Raw genomic sequence first — 15,244 nt, 5'->3', positions numbered from 1 at the left:
AAACCGGTAGGCGACAACATTGATACGTTATGAGGTCATTAGTCATGTGATACTGAAGATAACTTTAAAAAAGTAAACAATCGACAGTTTATATCAAAAAGTTTTTATCTTAATTTGCTTTCTTGAAAACTTGACTTACTATGACTTAATTCCTTCTCTCCTCGTGGAGAATAGGACCATGAACAAGTCCTCTCCATTTACTTCTCTTCTGGGCTGATCTTGCTGCCTCTGTCCATGACCCAAAACCTAGTTCTTTCCTCTCTCTTTCTATTGTTCTTGAAAACACGTCCCCTTTTTTCAGGAATAGAGGCAACACTGTAGTTTCAGATGTATGATGTGATAACGGACAATGTACAGCGAACGGGTCATCTCTTCTTTACGGACTCAATAGAAGTATTTTTCGTTAATTAGTAGTTTAACCACTACAGTTGGATTAAGTGGTACATGCAATATACAGGGGATGCTTACTCCTCCTAGGCACCTGATCCCACCTCTGTTGTGTCCAAGGGTCTGTGTTTGCCCAACTATCTATTTTGTATTGCTTGTAGGAGTTCTGAGATTGATCACTGTTCGTTATCTTCACCTTGCATACATGTACAATTTGATTGCTTGCAATTTCGATCTATTGGTTGATATTGACGATGACTCCAAGTACTAGAGACAATGTATATTTCTGTGATTTTACGCGCTCATTGTGGTTATCATATTTAAGGCTAGCTGCTTTCTCCCTTTATCATTTGTTGACATTCAGTTTCTGGTAAGATAATTATTCGTTTTGTATTTCAGTTAATGCACCAATGCTTTGTGGGACACTTTATCGATATCTCAAACATTTTGATTTACATGTAAACTTTTTAATGAACGAGAGAGCATAGTCATCTTTAATCAACATTCATTATTTACTAGAACGGTATTCCCTCTCATGCCAGATTCATTTTCATACAGAATATTTTTTTTTAGCCTAGATGATCCGCAATTTGTGATATTATGTACAGGGAAATTCTTGCTTCCGCTTCATACGACGAGCATGATGTTAAGATTTACTCACACTTCTGAAATAGCTGACAACGATTTTGGGCGATTTTCGATACGTCTGGGCCAAACTAACACGGAGCTAAAATTATCTCCTAAATAGTGCTCCCCTTTCGTATACTGATATGAAATTGGTTTCATTCAGCCTTACGGTATTCAGAATGTGTCTAAAATTTAGATTATAGTTGACAGTATGTTTGAATACCATGATGTTGATTTAGTTTGGTCTGATAGCGTTACATGAATGAAGACTAGTATGAGGAATGTATAGAGCGCCAAACTAATATAAACTCAAATAATTGAAATTATCTTCAATTATTTGAAGATATCATCAATCCAATTATTGCTCTCTTTATTTGAATTAATCAATAATTCAGAATTGAAGATATAATTAATTATATGAAGAGATCTTTAATTAAATTGTTGCGCGCATCAAATGAATTGATGGTATTTTAAAATAATTGAAGATATCTTCAATTATTTGAGTTAATGTTAATTGGGCGCTCCATAGAAATGCAGCTCATTTTCATTCAGATATCTATTATTAGCATCCTTTCAGACGATGTATCTCAATTCTCACTCAGATATCTATTATTACCATTCCTTCAGACGATGTATATACATTCTCAAACATCCGCTTATGTTTACATGAATGTGAACACTGATTTAACTAGTCTGTATTTTCATTGACTGTTCATACTACTTAGCTTTTGATTGCTTCATATGGTGCGTGTGTATACATGTATGGCGATGCTGCAATGATATACTGCATTATCTCTTCGATTTCCTTTTGTGTGTTGGGGGGGGGGGGGGGGTCCTGACTTGCTATTTACTTCTATTTCTAGGTTTTTTTTTAAAGGTAGATTTGTTCTTAAAATGTTACGCGTGACAATACGCGTGACAATACATTCACTTTGAAAATATTTGTAATCAAACTCTAGAATGAATTTACTGATGATCTATGGTCTTACTTCCTTTTAGCTATGATATCTCTTCGTTCACTTGGTAAGATTCCTATATAAGTGTATTTGGTTACACACCTCCACCGTATACAATGTCACAATCGAGGGGTCGTAATTGTGGATCACGAGGGCTCGGCTCCGAAGCGGAGCAAACGCAGTATTATCGCGTATGTGATCGATTTTCTCATAAAATACACAATAATTTTGCAAAGCTCATATTGCATAGAGTGTCGTATATGAAGATACATGTATATCTTGATAAATCAAATTGGTCAGCGAATTTCGGAAACCCGTACTTATCTCAAACACTTCGTTCGCGTTTCACTAGTACGTCTAAAACTTTGATGATTTAAACCTATCTTTCTCGGTGCTTTATGAAAGGCGAAGATAACGAACAGTGACCAATCTTATAACTCCTATAAGCAATACAAAATGGATAGTTGGGTAAACACGGACTCCTGGACACACCAGGGGTGGAATCAAGTGCCTAGAAGGAGTAAGCATCCCCTGTCGACCGGTCACACCAGCTGTGAACCCTATATCCTGATGAGGTAAACGGAGTTAATGCCTGCTTGATTTGTTTGATAGAGAGCATCTATATTTTGATACCACCCTTTTTTCTCATATTTCACATGTCAATCGCACAAAATCACACCAACTTGTAATGTGTCGCATGAGGGTTAAAAGTTGGCATCCCGTGAGGACTATGCTCCATGTTATTGACTGTATCGTCAGACTTTAGAATTTGACCTTTGAGCTTCTAAACATGACTTTAATCATGATCTCATATATTTGTCAGTTTTCTTTTCGTACATGTATTTCAGAATAAAATATGGCGTGAAAGAAGTTCAATCTTACCATGAATTTGCTACAGAACTGTAGTTTTCTGAGAAAATATTGGGACAGATCTGATCTAATCTGTCCCAATATTTTCGCAGATAGCTACAGTTCTGCAGCTAACCATGAATAGTATCTTCTTTTTTTTTTTTTAGAAAATCGATTTTACATTCACTTATTCTCCGTTTGCTCCGCTTCGGAGCCGAACCTCTGTGATCCACAGCGGTGACTTCTACTTTGTGACGTTGTACACGATGACCTCGGTAACTTTAAATACAAAATTAGGCAAAGACAACCGTCACATACTTTTTTGAAGTATTGTTTTTCAGGAGTGTTAATGGGCGTATGCTTGTGTGTAGAGATGGTGCAGGTGTTGTAAATTGAAGGAAAATATTAAAAAATTTGTATATTATTTTCAGTTCTGTTACCATAATAAGCGATCAAGATACTGAATATATCTTGATCGCTTATTATGGTAACAGAACTGAAAATAATATACAAATTTTTAAATATTTTCCTTCAATTTACGACACCTGCACCATTTATCGCAGTAAATCAAAACGCTTTAATGACATTCAATAATGTTTTAGAAGAACTAATGATTCAATTAATCTTAACTAGAGATATTCTTTATGCATGAAATTTTATAGAACTGCGTGTTATTGCTAAAGAAACGAATCAGAAAGGTGTGTTTCATCATGCAATTACCAAAAAAAAACAAAGTTAAAACAGAATCATTAAGATTTCTTGTAATGTTTCAGACATAGGGAAGTATTGATAAACGAGTTTGTTAATGACTAAATATGAGTAATATACACCGTGCAACTATATATTTTACATTTTGTACTATATTTGCGTCTGATTTTTTTTGATGTCATAAAGAAAAACACGTAGAGAAACCCAAAGAATATTCCTGTAGCAAGAGACGTAAGGATAGTGGGCTGTCTCTTCACATCAAATTAGTTCCTAAATAATTATCACAGACAAAACATTTACCGCTGATCTGAGAAAACCAAAACCATGTTTGTCTGTGAACATTGCATTTATTACTTTGCAATTTCTGTCGTTCGGAGCCTTAACTATTGCACTACAAGGATGCCCTTTGACCCTATTCCAGGTGAAATGTACACGGGGACTGTATACGCCGTGGTATCCCACGTAGGTCTTCAACAATGCGTCTCGGAATGTATATCCCGGAAGCCCCACTGTAAAGCCATCAATTATTCGCGAAATCGACTCTCCTGTGAAATATGTTCCTCTACCCGACATTTCCTTTTGTCGGATGAATATACCAAAGTCAATTTGAAAAAGGTAATTTATTTTTCTCATACGAATTCTAACAGAACGATGTTTAGCTAATTATGAAATTCAGAATTACGAATTGCATTTTCCTGAAAAATTAAAGAACTGCGATGACAGCCTCTCTGGTACACATAAAACTAAAACTTTAAAACTGTACAGGAAGTGTTATCATTCTTTGTTTTTCATTTACGAGGTACATACTGTAATATCTACGTTACTTCCTTATGACATTTACAATGATTTGTCTCCGATATTTACAATAATGTCTCTCTGATAATTAGAACATAACATCAAAAGTGACACAATTTACGAATTTTTATTTGGTGGACAAATAGAAATCCTATCATACAGATGTATATCAGTGAATTCTCGATTCACCAATATTGGTTTCATACAAAAGGTTCTAATTAGGCATTCTAGTATTAAAAAGTAGTTAACACCAGGTATAAAATAGTATCCCTTCAACATTTGGTGTCCATTCCATACAACATCGTGTATAGATACTATTCGCTTTTATGAACATAAGACTGTACACTACTCTGGTTTATTTTATAAAACAACAGTGATAATTCTTAAACTATTAAGAATGTAGGAATATATTCATGAATGAAAAATACATTGAAATAACGCATTGCATGTAGTGACGTTTTGCAATCAATTTCTGCTTTATAAACACAAACATAATTTTTATGATTTCATTTGTAATAGGCAGAAAGAGATACAAGCTGTCCTAAATGCTTAGACGGAGAAAAGTGCGTGCATATCTCAAAGAACACTACCAGATGCATGGATGGTAATGTTTTGCGTATAATAAATATAACTGATCTTCTCGTTACTGCAACCAAGTATGTACATGGTTCTGGAAAAATATCGTCAAGGTTTGACCTACTTGTCTTGTGTATTTACAGTATGTTTTGTGTTTTTGGTTTTTGTCAAATTAAAATTGAAGATAACGAACAGTGATCAATTTCCTATTTCCTATAAAGAATGCAAATAAAAGAGTTATGCAAACACAGACCCCTGGATATACCAGGGATGGGATCATGTGCCTAGGAGGAGTGATCACTCCCTGTAGAACGGTCGCACCAGTTGTAAGCCGTATGTCTTGATCAGGTAAACGGAGTAATCCGTAGTCAAAATCAATGTGTCAAGAACGGCCTAACAATCGATATGAAACACGTCAGAAAGCATTTGACCCAATAACAGGTTCTATTGACAAACTAGATTATAATGACGACCATAGAATTTGCGAAATGCTTACTTTAAACGAGACTGTTGAAATCCCTGTAGCATCTCTCCTGGTAGGAGGCATGATGTTTCACAGTCTTCTCATTATTGATATTTTCTTTTCTTCATTTGACAGATGGAGATTATATCACTGATTGTACTGTGTTGCATTGGAAAATACCTTCGTTGAACAGTGGGGAATATACCATCAAACCTCTACACAAGAGAAAAGTCCGAGTGTTTTGTGAAATGAAGAAGGATGGGGGCGGGTGGACGGTAAAAAAAGAATCTTCCGTGAATCAGTTAATGTTCATAAAGAAATGTTTGAAATGAATTGTTTGGAAATGGTAAGCTAAAACTATTTCAAGAGCAGATGCTTTAGTGCTTTCATTGCCAATTTCCATCAACTTTATATTACATATATGAGATTTTTGGAGATATTTAAGGAAAGGTTAATATAACGAACAGTGATCAATCTCATAACTCCTACAAGCAATTCAAAATAGAGTACTGGGCAAACACAGGTCCCTTGATATACCATAGGTGGAACCAGGTGCCTAGCAGGACTAAACATCCCTAGTTGATACCCTTTCACAATCAACTTCTTTTGCAGTAGCCTGTCTCGATTTGAGACCTGAGCATACTCAGATCAAGCTCTTCCGTATCGAACCAGTTTAGATATATAAACACCATATGCAGGTGAATAAATTCTGCTTTTCTGCTTCAGAAGAATATAAAAACAGGTAACAGCTAATAAAAGAGCCTAATTTGTGTCCATGAAAATTCAAAGAGACATTTGAAAGACCTGATCACCAAAGACTACAAAGATATTGTCAATGAGGAACTCCACCATATTTTTAAATTCAACTTTAGAGTACTTGTGCGTAGAAGAAGAGTGATGCTCTACGTAGTAATTTTTAGGATGGCTCATCCCTAAATGTGAATATTTCTGTTTTCCATTTTTGTTGAAGCAACTATCTCTGCTGTCAAAAAATCTTGATTGGAGCTTTGAAATTCCTTATATTCTTACAATTCAGGTTTTCCAAAGACGGATTGATGGTTTTGTAAACTTTACCCGTACATGGAGCGAATATAAAAAAGGATTTGGAAATCTATCAACTGAATTTTGACTTGGTATGAAGAGTATAGCATAAAGACTTACATAAATGATAAATGTTCACCTTGATATCTGTTTTTAATTGAATCGATCAGCAGTGTATTATATTTTTATTTTCTCACTATACTGCGAATTGTAGGGAACAAATACCGGTACAGTATTCTACGTCAAGGAAATTACCAACTTAGAATGGATATGAGAGACTTTGAAGGAAATTCAACATTTGTCAAATACAAGAGCGTTAGTATCGGTGACAAAAGATCTAGATACAGAATGAATATATCTGGATACTCAGGAAATGCAGGTACATGTATATTATTCGATCACAATAATGATACACTCTAGCTGAAGCAAAGACTGAACCGTGGTTAAAATATTGGAATCCATTAAAATTAAGAGAAATAAGTCTGAATATGAAAAATCGGCCTCCAATCGAATTTTTTGAAATTTAGGCAATGAATTACTTACTTATATTCTATATTTCGCCGTTTCTTTCTCTATGAACAAAGGAAATTCTAATGTCAACATTACAACAAAAGATTGCAAGATTTACGAATGTTGTAATTTTGATAAAACATGTCAGTGGTGATTTTATGTACTGTAAAGCTGTTTTATCATTTTGGTAACAATCGATAACACTCGGCAAGCAGCTAATCCCCTTTCAATTTTAGATGTACATTTCATTTCAATGTAATATATAGTTTCTATGCAGTGAATCTGTCCCCAGAATTTAACTCGAACACTTTTGTAGAAATATGTCAATTACCATGACTTTAATTAAAAGTATCATACATATATAATGGTTTCATCATAGTAGAAACTAAAGTTATCAAGAATTGAACCTTTTTATGTATATTATTTTTCAAACTTTCGGCATTACATTTACTGTGTAGAATAAATTACTTCTAAAGAACATATATAATAACCCTTACAAACAAAAATATATTGCTGCATCCAGTAAGTGTTATATCAAGCCCGTATCTTTGCTCCTCACGAAAATATTAACAGCTATGAAGGAGAAACTTCAAACTTACTGTGCGACCACATATGCCAGAAGTGGTGTTAATCAAATGTGGATTCTAAATGATTCTAAAGAACGTTTAGTAAACTTGAAATCGCAAAACTTTTCCCAAATCAATAACATCAAAGCCTATGACTTTTCAACACTATACACGACCATTCCTCACGATAAACTGAAGACTAGACTAAACTTTTTGAGATCATAGACAGTTGCTTCTTCAACAAAAGTGGAAAAAGGAAATTGTAATATCTAGTGATCAGGCATCCAAAAACTTGCTTTGTTAAACGCTACTCTGGTTCCACGATCAAGTACTCTGAAGTTGAAATAAAAAATATGCTAGAGTTCCTTATTGACCATATCGTCGTAGTCTTTGGTGATCAGGTCTTCCAACATTCTGTTGGAATTCCCATGGGCACGAATTGTGCCTCTTTGTTAGCTGAACTGTTTTTATATTCATATGAAGCAGAAGTTATTCAAAAACCTCTTGGTGAGAAGAAAAAATCCCTTGTTGTGGCCTTCAATTCGACATTTAGATATATCGACGACGTTTTTTCTATTAACAATAATAACTTTCATTCTTATGTCGATTCGATATATCCCTGTGAGCTCGAAATAAAAGACACGACAGAGTCGTCAACTTTTGTTTCATACTTAGATAGTTTATTGAAAGTAGACATTAACGAAAAACTGACAACCAAACTCTTTTACAAACGGGATGATTTCAGCTTCTCCATCATCAACTTCCCATATTTATGTGGCAATATTCCATTATCAACTGCATATGGCGTTTATATATTTCAACTGATTCGATACGCAAGGGCTTGTTCTGCGTATAGTGAGTTTTCAAATCGAGGCAAGCTACTGACAAAGACGTTGTTGGTACAGGGGTTTCAACAGTCACGTTTGAAGTCAGCATTTCGCAAATTCTATGGTCGTTATAACGATCTAGTTTGTCAATACAACCTCTCATTGGGTCAAATGCTCTCTAACGTGTTTTATACCGATTGTTAGGCTATTCGTGGCACATTGATTTTGACTACAGATAACTCCGTTTACCTGATCAGGATATAGGGCTCATGGCTGGTGTGACCAGTCGACAGTAGATGCTTACTCCTACTAGACACCTGATCCCACCTCTGGTGTGTCCAGGGGTCCGTGTTTGCCCAACTTTCTATTTTGAAATTGCTTATAGGAGTTATGAGATTGAACACTGTTCGTTATCTTCACTTTTCTACTACATGCGTGATACTGTTGACCTTTTTGTCATTTTTAATAAAACAAGAATGTCCGACTGAACTGTATAAATTTAAAACTACAACAAATCTTCGTTTGAACACACACAGGATTAATGCATAATCATGATGGTGTCATCTTTATAATATCACAGTTAGCCTTAATATAATAACAAGCTACTAGCTATACTATCGGGCTAGTATACAAGTACTCGGCTTCAGTAACTACTCACTGATTACCAATGGCCAGTTTAACCGATTTGTTCTATACAAAATTTTCATTAAATTTGTTGTTTTTTTTTTTTAAACTCTGATTCCGTAAATTTTAAGTTGCTGAAATCAATTGTTAAATCCAACTTGGTAACTTGGTAATATAAATACGGTGTAGAAGAATTTGATTTTATGAGACTTTGTCATCTTTACGATAGGTAGTTTGTTTTAGCTCACCTGAGTTATAAGCTCTAGTCAACTCTTCAGATCAGCATTTGTTCCGCGTCTGTCTGTCCATTAACTTTACTAATTTTCAACTTCTTCATATCAACGCAGCCAAATTTAACCAAACTTGCCTTAAAGTAATCTTAAGTAAAGGGGGTTTAGAAAAGTTTAATTTAAGGGTCACAGCCTTTTCAAAGCGATATATAGAAAAGGATGCTAAAATCTTCTCAGGAATATTTCCAATAGCGAGGTCTTAATCAGTCATCACTCGGCATTAGAAGGTACAGATTATTCAGGTTTGTTCAATATGTGGCCCTCGGAAGTAGTGTGGTGTCACAACAGGGAGTCAAAAGTATATCGTAAAAAGCTCTTAAAACTTTCTTCTGATGAACAGCTAGGCCATGAATAGTCATGTTAATAGGCACGTGTCATCAGGTAGTGTAGATCTAAAGTTATTGAAATCAATGACCCCAGGGTAGGATGAGACTACCATAAGCGAATAAAGTTATGAATGGAGATATGTGGGACAAGAGTTCTTAAGACCAACAGGGCCGTGATTTGTCACCATTATTATTCAATAATCCGAGAATACTGCAGATTCAACATTGTCTAATTCATGACACTGGTAACGGATACGGCCACAGTAGGGGGTAAACGTTTTACATGCGAATATATGTACTCTTAAGCTTTGAACATTTTCTTATTAAGGACACCTGTCAGATTAGATACATTGATATGCAGCATCCTAATGTAGTGCAGATCCATATTTGACTGGGCTTGGGTTTACATAGGGAATCAATTTTTTTCATAAGAATATATTGGAAATTAAGAAAAAAAAAATCAAGAGTGGTATGACCTTGCTATATCATATCAATGTCAAACTGTTCTGATTTCATGGAATTTTTCATGAGTTTAGGGTGGGGCTAAAATGAGGGATCAAACTTTTTATAATACATTGAAATAGGAAAATATAATTTAAGATCTTCACCAGACCTCCAGTTCATGTCTGTCATACTGATTTTGGCATTCTCTTGTCGTGTGGGTTCAGGTTCAGTTACGTCTAAATCCCATTGGGCTAGATTGGATTGTGATTTGGAGTCACAATTTAAAATGAGATGAAAAAATCTAAAATCTTCAGAAGAACAACATCGCTAAAGGGAAAGGCGAAGATCACGAACAGTGATCAATCTCATAACTCCTATAAGTATTGCTTCTATGATTTATGAGATCGATCAATGTTCGTTATTTTCAACTTTCATGTAACATACATGGAATCACTTTGTACAAGAGATAAACACACTGTATACCGTGAAAGTTTTATTTCTGCGCATTTTAGCATCATCCTGTGTGGGAAATACTCAAAGTCAATGCATTTGATCTACTTATTCTTCTTCTAACACAGCCAAAATACGACTTTCGAAAAATTTACAACAGGGCTAAAATATATAAAATGCATCTGGATAAAAAAAAGTCTATATTCAATAGCTTCTACTAATTATCCTCTTGCATATGCAGGAGATTGCTTAACCTCAGGAATCACAATTCACGATATGAAGTTCTCAACATGGGATAAGGATAACGATAATTATAACGGAAGCTGTGCTGCACTGTATAAAGGCGGATGGTGGTACAACAATTGTCATGCTTGTAATCCAAATGGACTGTATCTTCCTGGAGACAATTGGCAGTATGCACAGGGGATCACTTGTGATGCCTGGAGAGGTCATTATTAATCTCTCAAAGAGATTGAAATCATGGTCAGGAGAACGAAATGACGTTGACGACGTGGGGAAATGTTCACTAAACACTGTTTTTTTTTAAATTTGTGATATTAGAACGTTAAGCATTCGATAATCAATGAATTATATTATCGTGCTGGCTGATTTTAAAATAAAATATGCTGATATTTATGTGCAGGTGTGTTAACATGGAATAACTTTCTTTATAAGAGATACATTGATGTAGTGTTATGCCACAATGAATAAATTGTTTTCTATGTATAATTGACTCACAGAACGTATATTTTCTGTCGAGCTGGGCACATCAGCTACAGGATCTTCTTGACCTAAAACATTGAAATTGTTCTTTCCTAGATCCACGCGTATTCTTGTCTCTTCGCTCTGATTGGGATCCTTTCATATCCCCCATTTCAAATGTTTATATTTCATTTCCATTATGATGTGCATTAACAATTACTATACATTTGAAGTTTCCTCTGCAGGCATGGTTGTTTATTTTTCACATAGCAGCAATAATTTCCAAATAACGAAAACAACAAGAAATGTTTTTGAAACATATCCGTCTACCCCGTGTGGTTATATAGAAATTAATCAACTGTGTGTTTAGACTGCATTGCGACATATTTCAAAATTAAGGATTATCTCCCTCATGCATAGCTCTTATCCTTGGACGAATTTGGCTCCACTTTTTTTGGCTAGCTGGTTTTGGCTATATTTAGCTCTAAAACTTCATAGTTATTTCGGATTTCAAACATTTCGGTTGAGCATCACTGAAGAGACATCATTTGTCGAAATGCGCATCTGGTGCATCAAAATTGGTACCGTATAAGTTTTACATTGCAAATTATGGAATATCTACTAGTTAGGGACAACCTTCATAATACATGTACCTTTGATCGCTTTAATTACTAAACAGACATTTCTAAATAAACAGACGTTTGAGTCATGATTTTTGACCTTGTGTCTATGAAACCAATGGGGGTCATTTACGCTTTAGGGGCATCAGTGTACCAAGTTCGATATCCATTAGGAAGAAATATTCAAGATAGTGAGCATAAATATTTTATATCCATAGAAATTTGACCATTGACTTTGTGTCCTCAATGTCAAAAGGGGCTGAGGATGTACCGATTTACCAAGTTTAATGTCTGTAATACCAAGGGACTTCACCATTGACCTTATGGCCTCACTATCGATTGGGGTTATCTACTCCTTAAGATGAACCAGGGTACTAACCTTCATGTCTGCCAAACAAAGGATTCTCAGGGTATTGAGCGGGCAATATTTCCAGAGTAATTTAACCTTTGACTTTTTTACTTCAGAATCAACAGTTAAGGCTTCCCGAGAAAACTCATAAAATGTACCTCTGTAAACCTCACAATATATGATGTTACAATATATAAATACGTCACGACTTATAGGTCTATAGTTGTATTCCGGGGAAATATCATAATATTCTCGCTATTTACTACTGCTATTAAGTGAAAATCTGTATGTGTAAATCTCCTTGTCAAATGATTTAATTTTTATGATATATGTCTTTTATCTTTATATATAGTATACATTACTATAATTTTAATATTACATTGTGACTTTGAAATTGCCCACAATGTACATAGCCATTTAAAATAAAGAAAGTCAATCGCGTGTACATATCGACTTAGGACAGGTGAAAGATGAGGGCTGTTTGCTGAAATTTTGTGTCAAATCAGGAGCGGAAACAAGTAGATTTGCAAACTTTGTTTGGAAAAGTTACAAATCATTATAATAGATCAGTGTTAGCAAAATATACCCTCGAATTTGACGATGTTCAATATTTTAAATGTAATATTTACGATTCTAGGAATATCTATCAATTACCCAAGCAAAATCAAAGTTAACGAAACTTTACCTCTCTGTTTTAGATTTCAATGCTATGAGATATTTTGCCTGTTCCGAAGTAATTTATTTCAGGACGTTTAGATTGTAAAAATATCGGGTGACGTGACTATTAAGATCATGTGACAATAAAAAGAGGGTCCCCTCTGGTATATCAAATATTCCTAATTCGTATGAAAAATAAACATTTACATAGCGAAATGGGGTTTGGCGACATAAGAAGGGATTTGTGAAGCGCAATATTTATTAAATTTACATAGTTCGGGAAATCTTAACATTGCTGTGATTAGTTGTCAGCTACTTATGATGTAAAACCAGTGTACCAAGTTTGATATCTGGGGAAAAGAGGGTTCTCAAGATATTCAACACACAAACCCTTACACTGTCTAGTGTGACCTTGGGACAACAAACTCAATATGGGATATTTACTGCTCAGAAGGAACAAGTACATCAAGTTTTGTGTCTGTCAAGCAAACGGATCGTAAGATATGTAACGGGCAATATATCATGCCCTGAATAGTTCGACTATTGACCTTGTGACCTTAAGATCTACTTGAGTTATTTACTGTTTAGGTAGAACCAGTATTCTAACTTCGATCTCTGTCGAAAAAGGTGTTATCAAGATAATGTCACCATTCAGTCAACAGAAAAGTTACTGAATCATTGCGGATTCATAATTGAATTCTAGCTGATAGAGATATTTTCTTCTGAGTACGATTTCTCTTGATACATTTTGGAAAATACCGCTTATGAAAACAGCAGACAGCAACATTGATACAGTGATATGTCATGAGGTCATTGGTTATATGATATTGGAGATACCTCGAAATTAGTAAAAGCCGGTTATCGACTGATTCATCGAAGCAAAAGATCATTTTTAATTTGCTCTTTGGAAAACATTCCGTGCGCACGCGCGTGCGTGCGTGCGTGCGTGCGTGCGTGCGTGCGTGTGTGTGTGTGTGTGTGTGTGTGTGTGTGTGTGTGTGTGAATACCTTCAAGAGAGCGCTGTGCTTGAAAGACCGTGTACAGTGAAGGGACGTCCTTTCGTTGTGGTCTCAATGGAAGTAATGTCTTAGTTCTTTATCCAATACAGTCGGAGTAATTGGTACGTGCAATATACATATACAACCGGAGTGCTTGCAATTTAGCTCTATCGGTTGAAACTGACGATACTATGGTTCAAAGTGCAGACTCTATATATTTGTAATAAAACAGTGAAGCATGTCCCCTTCTTGACCTAAGATGAGCTCTGTTTTATGTTGTAGATTTCTGTTCTTTTATTTACTCAATGTGCTTTTTATATCTAATAAATTGGCTACCTGCTTTTTCTTTTAATTATTTGTTGACATTCATTTTCTAAGAGGAGGCTTTTTCTATCGTTCATTTCATGCAGAAATATTCCATGAGACACTTTATCGATAGCTATAGATGAGTCCAAACTTTTATTTTCTCTCTCTCTCTCGCTCTCTCTCTCTCTCTCTCTCTCTCTCTCTCTCTCTCTCTCTCTCTCTTTCTCTTTCTTTCTCTCTCTCTCTCTCTCTAAGTAATCAGATGTCAGGCGGCGATGTCATCGAAAGCAAGTTTTATGCCTTGTCTAGATGGTCGAGTGGTCTAGCGACAACCTTCACATATGCATGTTTAAAGTATTGTGTTTTCAGAGGTGTCAATGGGTGTATGCTTGTGTGTAGAAATGGTGCAGATATCGTAAAATGATTAAAAAACATTTATAGATTTGTATATTATTTGCAACGTTAACTCTGTTATCATAAGAAGCGATCAGTATACAGATGGTAAAATACCATAAACAAATCGCTTCTATGACATTCATTGACGTTTTCGAAGAACTAATGACTCATTTAATGGTAATTAGGGATATTCGTTATGCGTGAAAGTGACTCTTTAAAACTACATAGTATTTCTAAAGAAACGGATTTTAAAGATATTTTTCTTCTTGCAATTACCAAAGATAAAGCTTAGGACAGAATTATTCATATTTCTTGTGATCTTTCAGGCAACGCTAACGTTGATAAAAACACCAAACCAGTTTGTTAATTATAAAAAAAAAATGAGAGTAATTTACGCCGTACATCTATATATTACATTTTCTACTGTATTTGCCGCTAATTATTTCCTTGCCGTGTAGAAAATAACATACACAGAAACCTTCTAGATTCCTATAGAAAGAAATTTAAGGATATTGTGCTGTTTCTCCACATCAAATTATTTCCCAATTAATTTTCACAGACAAAACATTACCCGCTGATCTGAGAATAACACCAACATGTTTTTATCTACCGTCGCGTCTGTGAACATTTCATTTATTACTTTGCAATTTCTGTCGTTGCTAAGCATAGTTCGGAGTCTTAGCTTCTGTACTACAAGGATGCCCTTTGACCCTGTTCCAGGTGAAATGTACACGGGGACTGTATACGCGGTGGTATCCAACGTAGGTATTCAGCAA

This window comes from Ostrea edulis, chromosome 7 (genome assembly GCF_947568905.1).
Source record: "Ostrea edulis chromosome 7, xbOstEdul1.1, whole genome shotgun sequence".
Classification (NCBI taxonomy): domain Eukaryota; kingdom Metazoa; phylum Mollusca; class Bivalvia; order Ostreida; family Ostreidae; genus Ostrea; species Ostrea edulis.
The sequence above is the reverse complement of the archived record's forward strand: the minus strand, read 5'-3'. Positions refer to the sequence as shown.